The following is a 22,141-nucleotide window of genomic DNA, read 5'->3' as shown; positions in this document are numbered from 1 at the left end:
CATAAATGTGCTGTAAGTGGCAAGGCTTCCTCAATGGAATCTGAATTTTCCTGTTGACTTATTCACTTATTTTTAGTGAAGGTGAACACCAAAGTTGAGATGGAGTCAGAGAGACAGAATAAAGAATGTCCCTTTTCACCAGAGATGCTGCCCGACCCGCTGAGTTACTCCAGCTTTTTGTGTCTATCTTCGTAAAGAATGTAGCCTTTGGTTCCTACCCTTGTTCTTAGGAAGAAGGTCACAACAGGTGACAGAACGTTCATATTTTATCATACTTCTTATCTCTAAGCACACACTTTTTTGATCCACAACTGCATATAGAAAGACAATATTATAATTCCCATGATAATGAACCATGTTATTTGTGCTTAGCTGAAACACCATTTTGTTGCATGCTGTGTCAGGAGTAAGCTTTAATGGGGGAAATATATTGCTCTTTTTAAATCCTTTTAGGCTACTCAGCAATATTTGTTTTAATTAATTTGATTTAATTTTGATTTATTTCAAAGGCTTGGAACTCTGGATGGCCGAATCTGATTTAGGCCTTGAATAATAAGTATTATCAATTACAATAGCGGACTGAAAGACCTGATAGGGTACAACTCTGAGAAATAAATACTTTCACCAGAATTTATGACTACTACCTAAAGACATGTTTTCCTTAGAAGATTTTGCTTCCTGGAAATGAGTTATGAATGTCACCAGTGTCCTATACCACTTAATTACTTGTATATTCCAACTAAAAAAACTGTTTAAAACTGAAATGAAAAGTGGTTAGCCTCATTAACTTGGAATGACTATCCCTCTTATCAGCCAAGCATCTCAGCTTAATAATGCCCAGCACAGCCCACTGTATCATATTTATGAATCTGAAGAGGTGACTGACCTGAAACATCACATATTCCTTTTCTCCAGGCGTTGCAGCCTGACCCGCTAAGATACTCCAGCGTTTTGTGTCTATATTCATGTCATATTTTATATCCTTCCTCCTAACCACCATTCATTCTTGCACTTTTTTCACTTTTGTGTTTGCTATATTATTAAAACATGAAGGTTTCACAGGCAAACAACATTAAGCACTAGCCCAGGTGTGACAGCAAGGGAATCTAAAGACCGTAAATTTACATGTGAGAATAATCTGACACTTTGATCCTCCACCCATGATATAAAAGGCCTTTGATTCACTCAACCAGCTCTGAGAACAGAGAAGGAATGCTCCATCTTTCGACCCTGGCACCATGTTGACCTTCATTTACCCAACCATGCAATTCAGTTAGTAATGTTCACAAAGCCAGCCACAGCCTAGTCTGCATGCCCGTCCCTTACAAAAGCATTGATAAATGGGACAAACGAAAAGTAGAGATGATTTAAGGAAAATTGTAAATAAAAGATTCCAAGAGCACAAAGAACATATTCCCATACCTGATGTAAGAAAATTAGAATAACATTTTAATATTTTATGTGGTTTCAAGATGGCAATGCCATTCTTTATGAATTGCTAAACATCCATAACATGGAGGGTTAAAATAGCGTGGCCCGATGAGTTGCCTATGAGATTTGGTTAATGCACCGTGGTAATCAGGGTTTTTGGCAGACTGAAAGCTTGGTTTTCTTAATGTAAATTAAAGAAATGTAGCAGCTTGCACAGTGCTGGCTGTTTTTTTTCTACTGTTGCATTCTATAATATGTATTGTACATGAACTGTTGTATTTGTAATCTAATATATGTGTGCACTTGTTCACAAATAAAAAACGAAAGTTCTAAATGTTGTCCAACATGAAGGTAAAAAGTTATTTAATTCTATCTTTCTATTCAGAGCAAGATTTCAATCTTATACTTTTTTTAACAATACCAGCTTACACTGAGATTTGTGCAAGAGCATCAACCATTGAAATGTCCCAGGGAAATCAACATAAGCAAATGATAGAAAATTGGGATGAAAATAATTGTGTTTCACCAAGAAAAATGTGTTTGCATGTGCTATGGTTTCAGTGATAGATTTCTCAGGTTTGTATTTTGTGTCTCTTGAGTCTCTTGGATGCTCTGAATAGGCAGTAAGGGCCTGTCCCACTTGGGCAACCTAATCCGCGAGTTCTGGCGATTTTGCCCTCGACCCATACTCGCAGCATGGTCGACACGAGGTCGAAGCCGGTCTTTGTAACTCTTCTTCATGCTCGAGAGTGGTCTCTGTGTACTCAAGGCCTCAGCTAGGTCGCGGCGTTTTTTTCAATATGTTAAAAAATGCCCGCAAGTAAAAAAAGGTAGCCATGGAAAAAATCGATACTTTTTTTACTCGTAGGTTTAGTCGTAGTAGGTCATAGTAGGTCGGCATGTTAGTCATAGGTAATCGAGGGCAGTCAAAGGTAGTCGAAGGTAGTCATAGATAATCTTCATCATAGTCGAAGGGAGGTTGAAGGGAGGTCGAAGGAGGTCGTCTTCACTCTCCACTATTCGGTGTCCAATTTCCCTGAGGTTAGTCGTAGCTAGTCGTAGCCAGTCGAAGCTGGTCTTCAACATAGTCGAAGGAGGTTTTCTACATGGTCGAAGGAGGTCTTCAACATGAATACATTGTTGTGGAAAACTGATGGATTGAAGCACACCATACTAGGAAACCCTTTTACTATTATTTCATTCTATTTACTAACATCATAATCCTACAGATAAATGGTAATACACTAATCTAATGTATCGTTACATCTTGCAGATATTGTTGGAACAAAAACATTTTTCCATTTTTATAAACTTGGTGCCATTTTTTCATTATTCCTGTTTCAGACAATGTAGAACTGATTATTTCTTCCAAGTGTTGTAAATTGTAGTGTTCAGAGAACTTTGAAATGGGATTTTATTCAGGGGATAGTCTACACATAAGCAAGATTTTCAAGAAGCGAAGTTTATAATTTCTTTGGAAACCGTAGGTGTTTTTGAAACTGAGAATACAAGCACAGACATATATACTTTACATGAATATTTCTGAAACACACTTCCACAGGTGGAGTTTCACACAATCGCACAATATCAGAAAATTAAAAAAAACTGCTGCAAGTGCTCAGCAAGTCAGGCAGAAACTGTGGAGGCCCTGATACATTTTCTCGACCCTTTGGCTCCACAGAGCTACCTGACCTCCTGAGTTCCTCCAGCAGTTTATTTTTTGCTCCAGATTCCAACCTCTGCGGCATTGTTACTTATTTGCATATCTTTCATTCATATGTTCTATATTTCTCTACATCACCGTCTATATATGTTGCTTCCCATTCCCCTGACTCTTAGTCTGAAGAAGGGTCTCAACCTGAAACGTCACCAGAGAACATTTCAGTTTCCTCCAGATTTCATTAAATTATAAGCATTTTCAAAAAGTATATCCCTGCTTACATTTTATTGTATAATGAAGAAACGCACTAATTGAAAGCAAAATAAAATGTTAATGAATTTGATTGGAATTTGTGATATCAGTGCTCCTCTTTTCTTTGGCATGAATTAAAATAAGAACTCCTTCACATGCATGGTTCTTCCTCACACATCCAGTAGCAGCCATTCCCATGAGAAGCATGCACTGGAAATTCAATCATGACCTGTTCGATAATTTTTGGATGGAAAGTAGTGCATCATGCCCATGAATATTTCTGAAATACAGGTGGAGTTACCCACAAACACACAATATCGGAAAATTAAAAAATTTAAAAAATGTTGGAAGAGCTCAACAGGTCAGGCAGAATATGTGGAGACAAAGAGATAGTCCTGACCACTTGACCATTCTTGACCACTTGACCATTCTTGACCACTAGCCTCCACAGAAGCTGCCTGACCCGTTGAGTTCCTTGGAGTTTATTTTTTGCTCCTGATTCCAGCAACTGCAGACTCTTTAGTTTAGTTTTGATGCATTGAGGCATCAATGTCATTGCGTCAACTGCTCTATTCGTTGGCAGGTTCCATTTCAAAATGCTCATTTAGTTTAGTTTAGTTTAGTTTAGTTTAGTCCAGAGATACCACACGGAAACAGGCCCTTTAACCCACCGAGACATACCGACAGCACTATCCTACAAGCCAGGGACAATTTTCCAATTTTACCAAAGCCAATTAACCTACAATCTGTTTGTGAAAGATTGCAGTAGGGCAGAGGAATGGTTGATGGGATGTAATACAGATGAAGGTGAGCAGCCAGAAGTGGTAGTGCATGTCGCATGTCGCACAAATAACATTCTGAAGAAGAGGAAAGAGATTCTTTCTGCAGTGTGATATTAGAGAGCTCAGATGAAGGCTGAAAAGCAGGACCTCCAGGGTGATTATCTCCGGTTTGCTTCCAGTTCCTCATGCTGGTGAGGGCTGGAATAGGGAGATAGGGGATCTGAATGTGTGGCTGAGGAGCTGGTGAAGGGGGCAGGGATTTAGATTCTTAGACCACTGGGATCTGTTTTGGAGTTAGGGTGAATTATAAAAAAGGTATGGGTTGCATCTTAACAGGTGGGGGACCAGCATTCTGCCAGGCAGGTTTACCACTGCTACACGTGTGGGTTTAAACTAAATAGTGGGAGGGGGAGACAAAAATGTAACTACAGCGATGGAGTTAAAGGGAAAGAAAGTATAGGAAAAATTAAGAAAGACACCAGTCACTAACAGCAAGATACCAGGAACAAGTCTCCCTAATCCCTGATACCAGGAACAATTCTCCCCCTGGTTGAATAAACTTGTACAATTAACATTTACCCCTTATTTGTTCTTTGGGGTCCCAGGATTAGGAATAAACCCAAAGGGATCGATTTGAAATGAGAGACACCTCTGAGTCACACTTAATCGTAACTACTCGACCTCCAGTAACAGCGAAAGAAATAGGAACTGATAAATGGCTGAAGGACAAACAGACAATTCATATTTTAAAGTTGCCAATGACACAAAAGAAAAGATCACATGGGTCAGAAAGGAATGGGACACTATGAAAAGCAACAGTTGACTACTATGGCTCAGGTCTACGTATGCTACGAACTATGGGCAAAGCATAAAAATCATGTGGGATGAGTGTATTCAGCCCCTGAACATAAACTTACTATAAAAAAGGGGAAGGTACACAAAAAAGCTGGAGAAACTCAGCAGGTGCAGCAGCATCTATGGAGCGAAGGAAATAGGCAATGTTTCGGGCCGAAATCCTTCTTCAGACTGATAGGGGGTGGCGGGGAGAAGGAAGGATAAAGGAGGAGGAGGAGCCCGAGGGCTGGCGATGGGAGAAGACAGCCCGAGGGCTGAGGAAGGGGAGGAAACAGCAAGGGCTAACAAAATTGGGAGAATTCAATGGTCATGCCCCCAGGATGCAGACTCCCCAAGCGGAATATGAGGTGCTGTTCCTCCAATTTCCGGTGTTGCTCGCTCTGGCCATGGAGGAGGCCCAGGACAGAGAGGTCGGATTTGGAGTGGGAGGGGGAGTTGAAGTGCTGAGCCACCGGGAGGTCAGGTAGGTTCTTGCGGACCGAGCGGAGGTGTTCGGCGAAACGATCGCCCAACCTCCGCTTGGTCTCACCAATGTAGATCAGCTGACATCTAGAGCAGCGGATGCAGTAGATGAGGTTGGAGGAGATACAGGTGAAACTCTGTCGCACCTGGAACGACTGCTTGGGTCCTTGAATGGAGTCGAGGGGGGAGGTAAAGGGACAGGTGTTGCATTTCGTGCGGTTGCAACGGAAAGTGCCCGGGGAGGGGGTGGTACGGGAAGGAAGGGAAGAATTGACAAGGGAGTTGCGGAGGGAGCTGTCTTTGCGGAAGGCAGACATGGGGGGAGATGGGAAGATGTGGCGAATGGTGGGGTCACGTTGGAGGTGGCGAAAATGACGGAGGATTATTTGTTGTATGTGACGGCTGGTGGGGTGAAAGGTGAGGACTAGGGGGACTCTGCCCTTGATGCGAGTGCGGGGATGGGGAGAGAGAGCAGTGTTGCGGGGTATGGAAGAGCTCCTGGTGTGAGCCTCATCTATGGTGGAGGAGGGGAACCCCTGTTCCCTGAAGAATGAGGACATTTCAGATGCCCTGGTGTGGTACGCCTCATCCTGGGAGCAGATGCGGCGTAGGCGGAGGAATTGGGAGTAGGGGATGGAGTCCTTACAGGAAGCAGGGTAGGAAGAAGTGTAGTCCAGATAGCCATGGGAGTCAGTGGGTTTATAGTGGAGGGGAGCTGCCTTGCCATGAATTAAAACAATATTGACTGGCCCCGGAGACTGAAGAACAGATAGCTATAGTCTTTATGATTGACACGATTGGCTTTATTGCAACGAGCACTATTAGTGAAAATGCAAAGTCTGTGTAATTGATCGTAATGAATGTTGTTTGTCATTCCGGTGGCTGCTATGAAGCAGTGAAGTCAGCTGCACTGAGCTCTCCTCCAGACAAATCGTGTTTAAAGTCGGTTCCTATGCCAGGATCGATTTAAAAACTCTTACCGGGATTGCTGAACGTCGTGGGTACTGACGCCATCAAACGGTGCCGGTGGATTCGGGATTTAAAACGATTTTACTGGTAAAAATCGGATGAAAAAGAGAAGAGGTCAGAGAGGACCCAAGAAGACTGCAATCAGTCTCCAGCTAGAAAAAGCTCTGGATGAGCTTGAAACCACTCCTGAATCCACTTTTGAAAGTTTGGAAGAGGAGCTGGAGTCTCAACAACCAATAAGCGAAATGGCTGCGAGAACTGAAACAAAGGAATTAAAGGAAAGGGAGAAAGAAATGAAAAGCTGGGAAGAAACGGTAAGAGCTAATATTACTAAAGACATTACTAACGATCTTCAGAAGCAATTTGCCAAAATGAATTCTACAATTCAGAACAACTTCTCCACTATGGAGGATATTCTTTCTAAGAAAATTGACAATAGCTGTGGAGAAATAAAGGAGCTTTACGTATCCCTGAACCAGCAGTTTAAAGACGGAGTCGAGGACTGCTAAGGAATTGGAAAGAATGCATGGAGATTATAATAATAAACATGACTCCCCGCTGAAGCAATTTACAGAGGCGGAAAAATTGATGGAAGAGATGGAGGCTGAAATGGAGCAGATGAGCCACAAAATAACAGGTTTGAAAAAAACAACACAACACGAATTGGGAGCTGACGAATAAACTAAATGAGAAATGTCAAGACTTGGAAGCCAGGTCAAGGAGGCAGAATTTGAGAATAATAGGAGTTAAAGAGGGGGCAGAGCATGGCTCTCAAATGTGTGATTTTATTACTAATTTACTTAAAGATGTTTTTAAACTGCCAGAAAAACCAAAGATAGATACGGCGCATCGTGTTGGTCGCTTCCAAAGAGGTGTTAATGCTCCGCCACGTCAAATTATCGTAAAGTTCCTAGACATTTCAACTTTGGAAAATCTATTAAAGAAGATACCCTATGGAGAAAATCTTACATTTGCTGATAATATCAGTTAGATTTACAGAGACTACCCTAGGGAAATTCTGGCAAAAAGACGCGAGTTTAAAAGGGCAAGCAGTATTTTATATGGACATTCTGAAGTTCGTTATGGCGTGATCTATCCCGCTAAGATGCTAATCTCGTACAATGGCAATGCAACGTTCATTCACGGACCCGGACTCAGCTTGCAAATATGCCCAGGAGATCTTAAACAAAATTCAAGGAAGAACGGAATAATAGCCTATTTTGCCTACTGAAATTGTGTTTTTTTTGTTTCAATCAAGACACCAGAATTGTTCAGACGGTTCTCAGACAGACTTATCTGGCAAGAATGTGTTTTTCAATAACAGAGTCCTAACTTCATTTTGAATTGAAAGGCTGAAGCTCAACAGATGGAATCTTCAAGGTCGCAGGCTCGGTGCCAAGTTCTTCAGCCCTGAGAACTATGAGACTGTTCGTTTTAAAATTTAAAAATAGCCGTGATGATCTGCATTTGTCTCAGTACTATATGATCTATTATTTACATATATAACATTTAACTAACTAACTAATTAACTATATATGCGCAATAAACTTAACTAACGCTAAAGGTTTAATGTACTATACCAACATGACTAACTATATAGCAGGAAGGATGGGGGAGGTTAGACATATATTCTAAATACTAATTATGAATTAACTAACATACAGGTTAATGAAAAGTGTGATTATTGACGAGGTACTTTAACCCATAATAACTTTTATTTTAGTTCAAATCTTCTAGCTTCTCTTCTATTCTATTTTAAACTTTTTAGCTATTAATCGACCTGATATGATAATTTTGGTTATATGTGGAGGGAACCGACTAACGTTGGATGATATTTTATTAGGGGGGCAAGGCCCAGTGCATAATTCCATCGATGGAGGTCAATTTAAAATTAATCCTAGCTACCATAGGTGGCTTTTTTGTAAGATATCGCTTTTTTGATAATTCACTATTATGAGTTGTATGATTTAACAATTTTTATGAACACTTCAGTTTATGTTTATCTCTTTCCCTTAATTACGTTTAATAGTGCCAGGAGATGTAAAACTACTGCAGAAATTATGAAGGACAACCCTGGACTCGGGATTTCGGGGTACTTGGCTGCATCACATGAAACATACATTCTGGTAATAATAGCCAATGCAAGTTAATAGTCGAATAAATACCGGAGGTCTCACTTTCTGTAGTTGGAACATCAGAGGTGCGAATGAGCCAATTAAGAGGAGTAAAATTCTGGCACAATTAAAATCATTAAATATGGATATTGCTTTCCTACAAGAAACGCATTTGAAACAACAAACTCAGATCAGATTAAGGGCAAACTGGATAGGTCAAACCTACTACTCCGCATTCACCTGTAAAGCAAGAGGCACGGCCATTATAATTCGGAAAGGTATACCTTTTAAATTAAAGAAATCCATATCTGATAAAGAGGGAAGATACGTTATAGTCACGGGAGAAATTTATAATACACCATTAACTATGATAAATATCTACGCGCCTAATTTTGATAACCCACAATTTTTTAAGAAAATAGTAGATATAATTGCAGAGCATAATTATCAAAATATAATAATGGGGGGAGATTTTAATTGTGTTATAGACCCATATTTAGATAAATCAATAAAGGTAGGGAAGCGTCTTGTTAAAACTAAGACCTGTGAATTTTTAAATACTTATATAAAAAATAATAACATAACTGATGTTTGGAGAATAGCAAACCCAAGTGAAAGGGAATATTCATTTTACTCATCGGTTCATAAAACTTATTCACGAATTGACTATTTCTTATTGGATAAAAAATTAATCCCGTATACGAATAAACCATCATACCATAATAGTATTATTTCCGATCATTCACCATTGACTTTTATACTTAAAATTGAGGGAATGCCGGGTATAAAACCTTTTTGGAGATTCAACACACAAATATTAAATAACCCACAGGGTTATGAGTATATAAAAGAACAAACAAACAATTTTTTCGAAATAAATGAGACGGCGGGTATTTCTGTATCGCTATTATGGGAAAACCTTTAAGGCATACATTCGCGGCGCTATAATCTCTTATCAAAGTTTTAAAAATAAAGAAAATAAACGAGAACTTCAGCGAATAGAACAGGAAATAAAATTATAGAATTGGACAATGCAACTGACCCAACCAAAGATAAACATAATAAGATAACCTTATTGAAATATAAACTCAATAGAATATTATCGGCAAGAGTAATAAGACTATTCCAAATTACAAAACAGGCACACTTCGAATTTGGGGATAAACCACATAAATTACTTGCGAGGCAACTGAAGCAACAAGAAAAGGAAAATACTATCACTAAAATTAAATCGGATAAGGGTGAACTTCTAACACTACCAAAGGATATTAATAAGAGGTTTGCCCAATTTTATCATAATTTATATGCAACTAAAATAAATACAGATGTTAGTAAAATTACAAATGTTTTAGATAATTGCAATCTTCCTAAATTGGATAGTTTAGAACAAGAGGAATTAGGAGCACCGATTACTAGTGAAGAAATAAAACAAATAATAAACTCACTGAAAAATGGGAAGACCCCAGGACCAGATGGTTTTAATAATGAATTTTATAAACGATTTCAGGACTCAATTGTACCAAGATTACTCAACTTATACACGCAGGCTTATACCGAAAATAAACTACCAGAAACTTTAGCAGAATCAACAATAACGCTTATACTAAAAAAAGATAAAGATTTAGATGAACTGGGTTCTTACAGAGCTATATCACTTCTAAATAAGGATCAGAAAATTTTAGCAAAGATTCTAGCTAGAAGACTGAATAATTATATTAACAAATTGGTAAACCCGGATCAAACGGGATTTATACCCAAAAGACAATCATTTAATAATTTGAGAAGGCTTTTCAATATAATGTACTCTCACAATGAGGACATTGAAGATATTTCAGTTGTTACGCTGGATGCAGAGAAGGCATTTGATCAGGTAGAATGGCAGTATTTATATAAGGCACTCCAAAAATTTAACACAGGAGAGAATTTTATTAGATGGGTTAAACTACTTTACGATAAACCTACGGCAAGAATATTAACTAATAATATGTTACCTCCAAAATTTTATTTATCAATGGTTAATAGGCAGGTTTGTGCCTTATCACCATTGCTATTTGCCTTTATGATAGAACCGCTGGCTGAAAAGATTAGAAATCATCCGAATATTCACGGATATAACACTAAGGACTCAAAGAATAACATTTCATTATATGCTGATGATATTCTTTTATATATTACTAATACACAAACGAGTATACCCACCTTATTAACACTAATTGAGGAATTCGGCTCTTTTTCAGGATATAGAATAAATTGGAATAAAAGCGAAATTATGTCTAAAACCACAGGATACGAGACACTTACTAAAATTCCCTTTCAAATTTGCAACAGAAAAATTCAAGTATCTGGGTATTCAAATTACGAGAAGACACAAATCATTATTTAGCGCCAATTTTATGCCACTATTAAATAAACTGAATGATATGATTAAATTTTGGAAAACACTCCCGCTCTCATTGATAGGTAGAATTAATGCTATAAAAATGACTTTCTTACCACAATTAATATATTTGTTTCAAGCGATCCTAATATATATTCCAAAATATATATTTTTTAAACTATATTCTACTATCACTAATTTTATATGGGATTACAGAACACACATAATTCAACGTAATTCTAAAGAAGTTGGGGGCTTATCATTACCTAACTTTACGTATTACTACTGGGCAGTGCATATTAAGAACATAATGTACTGGTTGGATAGTTCCACTCACCAGTCGGAGTGGATAAGAATGGAGAAAGAGGAGTGTTTCCCGTATGATATGGGAACGATCTTGTTCTCACCGATAAAATTGAATAGTATAATATATAAGAAGAACCCAATTATTCACAATACAATAAGAATTTGGAAACAAATAAAATTATCCTTGAAATTAAATAATCTATCAGTACTAACCCCACTATTGAACAACCCTGCATTCAAACCATCGCTTATCGACAAAACATATAAACAATGGGATAGATTGGGGATTAGGAAAGTAGGAGATATGTATGAATTGGGCAAATTGTTATCATTTCAACAATTAAAATTAAAATTTAAACTGAAGGATAATCAATATTTCAAATATATACAGATATGTGACTTTATGAAGAAATATACACATATATTTCAAATTATATTTTTAAACCCTTTATCAAAGGTATCAAAGGTATTTTATTAGTCACATTCACATACACCTAGGTGTAGTGAAGTGAAATGCTTCTTGCCATTTTGCAGCACATAAAAAAAGAATACAGACATAACATTAATAAGAGTTTTTAACATAAAGAACATCCCCCCACAATGGTTCCCATTATGAGGGAAGGCACAAAGTCCAGTCCCCAACCCCAGTTCACCCATAGTCGGGCCTATTGAGGCCTCCACAGTTGCCTCTACGGAGGCCCGATGTTCCAGGCCGTTCTCGCCGGGTGATGTTGCTGGGAGAGTCCTCTCAGCAGCTTGGGAACCCTGGAACGGCCGCTTCCGTACTGGAGGCCGCGGCTTCCGAAGCCAACATAGCCGCGCCGGTTGGAGCTCCACAACTGGCGAACTCATCTAGAGATCCCAGGCTCCCGGTGTAAAGTTCAGCGCCGCCGCCCGCAGCTGGTCGCTCCACAGTCCCGCAGCTCCGCGATGTTTTCCTCAGCGATCTTCAGCTCACCGGAGTTCCAGCGCGGCGACCCGGGCAAGGCATCGCCCGCTCTGCGATAGCGCTCCAGTGCTGTGCCGCCGCCGAAGCCGAGGTTCTGGGCGGTCCCCGACAGGAAACGCCGCTCCAGGCCCGCTGGTAGGCCGCGAGGACGGGTCGAAGCTGCAGCCCGGAGAAAAGCTGCCTCTCCGACCAGGTAGGGACCCTGAAAAATAGTTTCCCCCCTTCCCCCCCCCCCCCCCCCCCCCACCCCCCACATAAAAAAGTCTAGACCTCCAAACAAAACACTTTAACTAACTAAAATAAAAAATAAAAAGATGAAGAGACAGACAGCTGCTGGCTGGGCAGCCATGCACAGGACAGCGCCCACTATGCACAGGACAGCGCCCCCTTTAGAAGAAGCAATGAATATTAAGGCTGATTCACAAAAACTAATATAATACTTTTATAATAATATATTAAATAGAGAATTACCCTCAACAGAGGCACTAAGAGAAGATTGGGAACATGAACTAATGAGAAAGATCCCGAAGGATAGATGGGAAATGTATTTGATGAACACACATAATTGTTCCATTAATGAAAGACATAATTTAATTCAATTTAAATTATTACATAGACTATATTATTCAAAAACGAGGTTGAATAAATTTTACCCAAACGTCTCTCCCAGATGCGATAAATGTTTGTTTCAAAATGCTAATATAACACATTCATTTGTAGGATGTATAAAGTTGAATAAATTTTGGAGCGATATATTTGATATATTTACAAAGCTTTTCAAGTCAAGAATAGAACCTAATACGGAATGGATTATATTTGGAATAATAGTAGAAGATATCAATTTAAATAAGGACCAAAAAGTTTTTTTTAATTATGGGTTAATAATTGGAAAGAAATTGATACTTAAATTTTGGAAAAAATACAGCTATTCCAACTGTTAAAATGTGGATTAGGGATATGACGGACATAGCACACCTTGAAGAAATGAGACTCCGACTAATAGATAAATATGACCAAATTTTAAGGACCCCTTTTATCGACTTTTTGGAATCATGTGATGCTGCGGTACCGTAAAGATTACTGATTTCAGGTCAGGTCGTGGATAGATTTACATCTCCGAAAAAAGATTTGAAAATTTCTCTTTTAAGGGTCTTTTTCTCCTATTTCTACTTTCCACTTTTTCTTTTCTTATACACACTTCACGTTTTTCTATTTTCTACTATCTATTTTCCCTCTTTTTCTCTTCTCCAATTTTTTTTTTTCTTTTTTCCCCCTACTTCTTGTCTTTCTTATTTCCTTTTCAAAAACATAAAACTAGAGGTTGTACATAGAATGTATAATTACGTTATGACATAGTTGGCACCTAAAATTAGGTCCCACTGTATTGTTTTGTATTGTACTAACTTCTAATAAAATTAAAAAATAATAAAATAAAAAATGAATGTTGTTTGTCTAAGACCTGAGAGCGATTTAAAATAGTCCTTTAGTCCTTGATACCAATATTATTCTGTCATCTATAACGACAGATAACGACACCTTTACATGAAATGACCTATGTTCAGCATTTTCCCCCATATCCCTGCATAAAGACCGATAGCCTATTGTTCCGTGGCTTTGCCAGCAGTGGTGGAATAACATGCCAGCCTGCTTATGTGCTGTAATGGTGAAGGACTATTTCATTGAATTTATTGAATATTAAGCAGTGAACTAGCAGCTGTAAGATAAACAAGCTTCTTTATCTGATTAGGATTTTGTGCCATAACTCCTTACGAGCTCAAGGACAGATTCAAAACCAAAACCAAATTACAATCAGACACATAATGCTTCTAGTTCATGGTATCTTGTAACATTTGAACTTATGGATGTTAATCTCTTAAATCTCTTAAAGAAGCAAAAACCTAATCTGCAGATCCCACAGTCATGGATAAATGGCATTAAAGGGGAAATTTGAATAAGAGTTAATGGTAACAGACCGCAATGTATGAATTCTAAATATTACTAAATACATGCGTTTTGACTTCCACATCATCTACAAGAAGGGTAAAGACATGCACATAGCAGACACGCTTCCCAGAGTCCCGCGCACAACCAGCGAACAGCACCTCTCCGAACAGGATGAATTCTCAGTCATGAAGGTCTCGTTTGTGCCGACTGACCGCTTGCACTGCCTTGCCGAACACACGGCTGCGGATAAGACTTTATAATTGCTGTCCACATTCATACGGAACGGTTGGCCCCTTAAACAGTCGAACACCCCGCTCGAGATACGACCATACTTCCTAGTTCGTGACGAGTTAGTGCTGCAGGATGGAATCATAGTCAAAGGCCACAAGGCGGTGATTCCAACCGCACTACGGGACGAATACTTCAACGACATCCACAGGGGCCACCCCGGCATGGAAGCCATCTTTCAACGGGCCCAGAGTGCATTTTACTGGCCCGGAATGACAACATTCACACGTGAAAAAAACGAAACGTGTGCTATCTGCAACAGTCTAGCACTACACCAGCAGAAGCAGCCTCTTCTGCCCCAACCAGCCCCTCCTCTCCCGTGGTCCTCACTGGCCGCCGACATCTTTCAATGGCACGGAAAACACTATCTAGTTCTTGTAGACATCTTACTTGGGATGGTTCGAAATAGACACTGCAAACCATTTCCTCTGAGTCAGTGATCGAACATCTGCAACGACACCTCTCCGTGCATGGCTCCCCTGCACGTATTCAGACTGACAATGGCAAGCAATTTACCAGCCAAGCATTCAAGAACTTTGCTGAAAGATGGGACTTCCAACACATTACCAGTAGCCCAGAGTTCCCGCAGTCCAACGGACTGGCCGAGTGCGCTGTTCGGAGTGCTAAACAACTTATGGAACGTTCCTACCTTGCCAAATCCGATGTTTACCTGGACTTGCTCAACCTACGAAACATTGCACGGGACAACATCCTAGGCTCCCCCGCCCAGCGGCAAATATCGCGCCAGACCCGTGCACCCCTGCCTGTCTCTCAGCCGCAGCTGCAGCCGCGCGTCCGCTACCCACCCGCAGTGCAGAAGCAGCTACAATTCAAACGTGACACACAAAAGGGTTGCTTCGACAAGTCCAGTAAGCCGCTTAAACCACTTGTATGTGCAAACCGACAAAGGACATACACGGCTCGGGCACATTTACGGCCTGTCCAAAGAACCACGTTCGTACCTGGTCGAAGTGGACGGGGTCATCTACAAACGCAACCGTCAACATATCCTTCCAGTGAAGGATCCGCGTCCTGCAACTACAGGTCCTGATACCCCGCCTCTCATGTTCACTCCAACAGCTGTTCCAGCCACTCCACCACCAGCCGTTATTGCTGCCGTGGGCTCCCCGCATCGGTTTACACCTGGCTCGCCTTTAGCGACTCCTCCCGCCAGGCCCGCCGGGTCGCCGGTCATGTCCCCACTCCCGATTCACGTTTTTTCTCCCGTGAAAGAAGGTGAGGTGGCCTCCTACCGCACGAGGGCTAGACGGGTTTGCAGGCCACCCATTAGATATGGCGATTTTGTATAATCTTTTGTATTCTTAGCATCCCCTCGCTATATTGTTTATGGTACCGTAGTTTCTTTTATTTTCTACAAGAAGAGATGTAGATCGGCTATTGCACGCTAGCCAATTAGAGTGCTTGTTAGTAGTAGCTCCGCCTAGTACATGCTTTATAATATTAAGAACGCCTACGTCAGGCATTAGATGTAGCAGCTCGGACATGCAACGTACTGCATATCCAATGCTGTAAGTGTTTAATAAAGAATTGTTGTATCTTTATACTTGTACGAGTCCGGTAATTACATTACTCTTCATTTTTTTAATAAGCTCGGCATAAAGATAGTTGACAGCTCCATTCTCAATTCTTGATAATCTTTGTATGTAATTGTGTTAACTGTTTTACAACTATTGTATATTAAAAACGTTCTTACTATGAAATAAGTATTGATCATAAAGATCATCAAAGACGAAACCTGTATTATAATAAGAACCTATTATAATAAGAAGAGTATTGTGCCTAAATTCCTGATGAATGCTCTAATATAAGTGACCTTGATACCCACATTTCCCAAGAAATTGAGAAAATCCATAAGGTTGACAGTGACATGCATGGGTACAATGAAGTAAATGGGAGATGCTGGCCACTCAGTTGGCTTGATGGACTTTGAAATGCTATATTACACTATGGTTCTGTGAATGTTATCATAAACTAATTAAGAGGAACGAATGTGGAAGTATAAAAGATTTCAACTTTACAAAAATTGATTCAGCTGAAACTAAGACAAGCTGTCACATTCTCCTAATTAATTGCAAAGCCAGCAGAGAGCTCTTACAAGGCTAACAAGTTGTTTATGTTCTTTTTCCCCATAAAAACAAGCGAGATAACAAGCACAACTTCATGAATATCTCCTCTATAATATAAACATTAAGAGGATATTCGGACACTCTTGGCTTACCCTTGCTCTATAAGGTTATAATGTGTGTCATTAGTAAAATAACATTAGTAAAAGATACTTGATCTGCAGAAAAATAGCCTTCTCATATAACCATATATGGTTAACCCTTCCTCTGTCAGAAGAACCTGTCAATCTTAAGAAGATGACAATCTTAAGAAGCTGTCAATCTTAAGAAGCAAGAGGCTGTACTATGCTCTGTAGATAAGGTATTGCTGAATCACTGATTATTGGAGTATAAATACATGTACTTGGTACACTGCCCCTTGGTGTGGGATTTATCTGTATAGTCTGTAAAGAGTCTTACCACACCCGCCTGGCTAAATAAAGATTTTACTGCTTGTATACTGATTTTATTTGCGTTTATGTCTGTTTAAGAATATTTGGACTACAACAAATGCAGGATCATTTAATTCCAAAGAGGAAGAAAAATTATATGGGGAGTAAAAGGCAACCGTGGGTGACAAGGGAAGGTAGGGATGGAATAAGACTAAAATAAAAGGTGTATAACACAGCAAAAGCAGCTGGAAGCCAGCAGATTGGGTAACTTTCAAAAGACAACAGAAGGTAACAAAAAGGGCAATACGGGGTGAAAAGATGAAGTACGAGGGTAACCTGGCCAAGAATATAAAGAAGGATAGTAAAAGCTTCTTTAGGTATGTTAAGAGAAAAAGATTATTAAAGACAAACAGGTCAAATAATTATGGGGAACAAGGAAATGGCAGAAGAGTTGAACAGGTAATTTGGTTCTGTCTTCACTAAAGAAGACACAATCTCCCAGATGTACTGGAGGATGTACTGGAGGATCTAGGGAGACAAAGAAACTGAAAGAAATTTGCATTAAGCAAGAAATAGTATTGGGTAGACTGATGAGTCTGAAGGCTGATGAATCCCCAGGGCTTGATGGTCTGCATCCTAGGGTACTGAAGGAGGCGGCTCTAGAAATTGTGGATGCATTGGTGATCATTTTCCAAGGTTCTATAGATTCAGGATAAATTCCTGTGGATTGAAAGGTAGCTAATGTTATCCCACTTTCCAAGAAAGGTGCGAGAGAGAAAACGGTGAATTATAGACCAGTTAGCCTGACATCGGTGGTTGGGAAGATGCTGGAGCCAATTATTAAAGAAGTAATAACGGCGCATTTGGATAGCAAGTAAAAGGGAAAATATGAAGGGGAAATCCTGCTTGACTAATCTTGTGGGCAAAATTAGAGCACATGGTAACGTTCCATCTCACTTCCAGAGAAGGATTCTGGTGGAAGCCTCTGATTGGTGGAAGAGGATCAGAGGAAGCAGCTGATTGGCTTGTATCCCGGGTAAGGCTTTATTGTATTCGGATAAGGGAGAGAATGAGGGCCAGGGCAGTTTACTGTTCTGGATGTCAGATGTGGGAGGTCATGGAGTCTGAGTGCTCTCCAGACGTCCACATCTGCGCCAGGTGCGTCGAGATGGGGCTCCTAAGGGACCGCGTTAGGAACCTGGAGCAGCAACTCGATGACCTCTGTCTGCTCAGGGAGAGCGAGGAGGTCATAGAAAGGAGTTACAGGGAGGTGGTCACTCCAAGACCACGGGAGACAGAAAACTGGGTCACAGTTAGGAAGGGCAATGGGCAGAGGCAGGGACTGGTGAGTACCCCGGTGGCTGTACACCTTGAAAATAAGTACTCGTGTTTGAGTAAGGGTGGGGGAGACAGCCTACCTGGGGGCAGCGACAGCGGCCGGGCCTCTGGCACAAAGACCGGTCCGGTTGCTCAGAAGGGTAAGGAAAAGAAGGGGAGGGCAATTGTAATAGGGGACTCTATAGTCAGGGGGTCGGATAGGCGATTCTGTGGACGCAGACAGGAGTCCCGGATGGTAGTTTGCCTCCCTGGTGCCAGGGTCAGGGATGTGTCTGAACGTGTCCAAGAAATCCTGAAATGGGAGGGAGAGGAGCCTGAGGTTGTGGTACATATAGGTACCAACGACATAGGTAAAAAAAGAGAAGAGGTCCTGAAAGAAGAATTTAGGGAGTTAGGTAGAGAGTTAAGGAGAAGGACTGGAAAGGTAACAATCTCAGGATTACTGCCTGTGCCACGCGACAGTGAGAGTAGGAATGGAGCGAGGTGGAGGATAAATGCGTGGATGAGAGACTGGTGCAGTGGGTATGGATTCAAGTTTCTGGATCATTGGGACCTCTTTTGGGGAAGGTGCGACCTGTACATAAAGGACGGGTTGCACTTGAACTCAAGGGGGACCAATATCCTGGCGGGGAGATTTGCAAAGGCTACTGGGGAGACTTTAAACTAGTATGGTTGGGGGGAGGGACTCAAATTGGGAAAGCTAGCAGTCAGTGTGTGAAGCAGGGGGCAGAGAATGGTAGCACTCTGACCCAAAATGTAGGGGAGAGAGAAGAAAAAGAAAATAATCAGAGAATAAGAGAGGGTGGGTTTCTTAAAAGTGTATATTTTAATGCTAGGAGCATTGTAAGAAAAGTGGATGAACTTAGAGCCTGGATTGACACCTGGAAGTATGATGTTGTGGCGATCAGTGAAACATGGTTGCAGGAGGGCTGTGATTGGAAACTAAATATTCCAGGATTTCATTGCTTCAGGTGTGATAGAATTCGAGGGGCAAGAGGTGGAGGTGTTGCATTGCTTATCAGGGAAGATATTACAGCAGTGCTTTGGCAGGATAGATTAGAGGGCTCGTCTAGGGAGGCTATTTGGGTGGAACTGAGAAATGGGAAAGGGGTAGCAACACTTATAGGGGTGTAGTATAGACCGCCAAATGGGGAGCGAGAATTGGAAGAGCAAATATGTAAGGAGATTGCAGATATTAGTAGTAAGCACAAGGTAGTGATTGTGGGAGATTTCAATTTTCCACACATAGACTGGGAAACACATTCTGTAAATGGGCTGGATGGGTTGGAGTTTGTAAAATGTGTGCAGGATAGTTTTTTGCAACAATACATAGAAGTACCTACTAGAGAAGGGGCAGTACTGGACCTCCTGTTAGGAAATGAGATGGGTCAGGTGGCAGAAGTATGCGTTGGGGAACAGTTCGGGTCCAGTGATCACAATACCATTAGTTTCAATATAATTATGGAGAGGGACAAAACTGGACCTAGGGTTGAGATTTTTGATTGGAGAAAGGCTAACTTTGAGGAGATGCGAAAGGATTTAAAAGGAGTAAATTGGGACAGTTTGTTTTATGGGAAAGATGTGGAAGAGAAATGGAGTACATTTAAAGGTGTACAGAGTACAGAATCTTTATGTCCCTGTTCGGTTGAAAGGAAATCGTAAAAATTGTAAAGAGCCATGGTTTTCAAGGGAAATTGGACACTTGGTTCGGAAAAAGAGGGAGATCTACAATAGTTATAGGCAGCATGGAGTAAATGAGGTGCTTGAGGAGTATAAAGAATGTAAAAAGAATCTTAAGAAAGAAATTAGAAAAGCTAAAAGAAGATATGAGGTTGCTTTGGCAAGTAAGGTAAAAGTAAATCCGAAGGGTTTCTACCGCTATATTAATAGCAAAAGGATAACGAGGGATAAAATTGGTCCATTAGAGAGTCAGAGTGGCCAACTATCTGCAGAGCCAAAAGAGATGGGGGAGATATTGAACAGTTTCTTTTCTTCGGTATTCACCAAGGAGAAGGATATTGAATTATGTGAGGTAAGGGAAACAAGTAGAGTAGCTATGGAAACTATGAGGATCAAAGAAGAGGAAGTACTGACACTTTTGAGAAATATAAAAGTGGATAAGTCTCCAGGTCCGGACAGGATATTCCCTAGGACATTGAGGGAAGTTAGTGTAGAAATAGCAGGGGCTATGGCAGAAATATTTCAAATGTCATTAGAAACGGGAATAGTGCCGGAGGATTGGCGTACTGCGCATGTTGTTCCATTGTTTAAAAAGGGGTCTAAGAGTAAACCTAGCAATTATAGACCTGTTAGTTTGACGTCAGTGGTGGGCAAATTAATGGAAAGGAATACTTAGAGATAATATATATAAGCATCTGGATAAACAGGGTCTGATTAGGAACAGTCAACATGGATTTGTGCCTGGAAGGTCATGTTTAACTAATCTTCTTGAATTTTTTGTAGATGTTACTCGGGAAATTGATGAGGGTAAAGCAGTGGATGTTGTGTATATGGACTTCAGTAAGGCCTTTGACAAGGTTCCTCATGGAAGGTTGGTTAAGAAGGTTCAATGGTTGGGTATTAATGGTGGAGTAGCAAGATGGATTCAACAGTGGCTGAATGGGAGATGCCAGAGAGTAATGGTGGATGGTTGTTTGTCAGGTTGGAGGCCAGTGACGAGTGGGGTGCCACAGGGATCTGTGTTGGGTCCACTGTTGTTTGTCATGTACATCAATGATCTGGACGATGGTGTGGTAAATTGGATTAGTAAGTATGCAGATGATACTAAGATAGGTGGGGTTGCGGGTAATGAAGTAGAGTTTCAAAGTCTACAGAGAGATTTATGCCAGTTGGAAGAGTGGGCTGAAAGATGGCAGATGGAGTTTAATGCTGATAAGTGTGAGGTGCTACATCTTGGCAGGACAAATCAAAATAGGACGTACATGGTAAATGGTAGGGAATTGAAGAATGTAGGTGAACAGAGGGATCTGGGAATAACTGTGCACAGTTCCATGAAAGTGGAATCTCATGTAGATAGGGTGGTAAAGAAAGCTTTTGGTGTGCTGGCCTTTATAAATCAGAGCATTGAGTATAGAAGTTGGGATGTAATGTTAAAATTGTACAAGGCATTGGTGAGGCCAATTCTGGAGTATGGTGTACAATTTTGGTCGCCTAATTATAGGAAGGATGTCAACAAAATAGAGAGAGTACAGAGGAGATTTACTAGAATGTTGCCTGGGTTTCAGCAACTAAGTTACAGAGAAAGGTTGAACAAGTTAGGGCTTTATTCTTTGGAGCGCAGAAGGTTAAGGTGGGACTTGATAGAGGTTTTTAAAATGATGAGAGGGATAGACAGAGTTGACGTGGAAAAGCTTTTCCCACTGAGAGTAGGGAAGATTCAAACAAGGGGACATGACTTGAGAATTAAGGGACTGAAGTTTAGGGGTAACATGAGGGGGAACTTCTTTACTCAGAGAGTGGTAGCTGTGTGGAATGAGCTTCCAGTGAAGGTGGTGGAGGCAGGTTCGTTTTTATCATTTAAAAATAAATTGGATAGTTATATGGATGGGAAAGGAATGGAGGGTTATGGTCTGAGCGCAGGTATATGGGACTAGGGGAGATTATGTGTTCGGCACGGACTAGAAGGGTCGAGATGGCCTGTTTCCGTGCTGTAATTGTTATATGGTTATATGGTTATGGTATTGGGTGTAGGATATTGACATGGATAGAGAATTGGTTGGCAGACAGCAAACCAAGAGTAGGAATAAACAGGTCCCTGTAAGAATGGCAGGTAATGTGGAGTGCCGCAAGGTTCGGTGCTGGGGCCGCAACTATTTACAATGTATATTAATGATTTAGATGATGGGATTAAAAGTAACTCTAACAAATTTGCAGATGAC

Source organism: Amblyraja radiata, chromosome 5, assembly GCF_010909765.2.
Source record: "Amblyraja radiata isolate CabotCenter1 chromosome 5, sAmbRad1.1.pri, whole genome shotgun sequence".
In the NCBI taxonomy this organism is placed as follows: Eukaryota; Metazoa; Chordata; class Chondrichthyes; order Rajiformes; family Rajidae; genus Amblyraja; species Amblyraja radiata.
Note: the sequence above shows the minus strand (reverse complement) of the source record.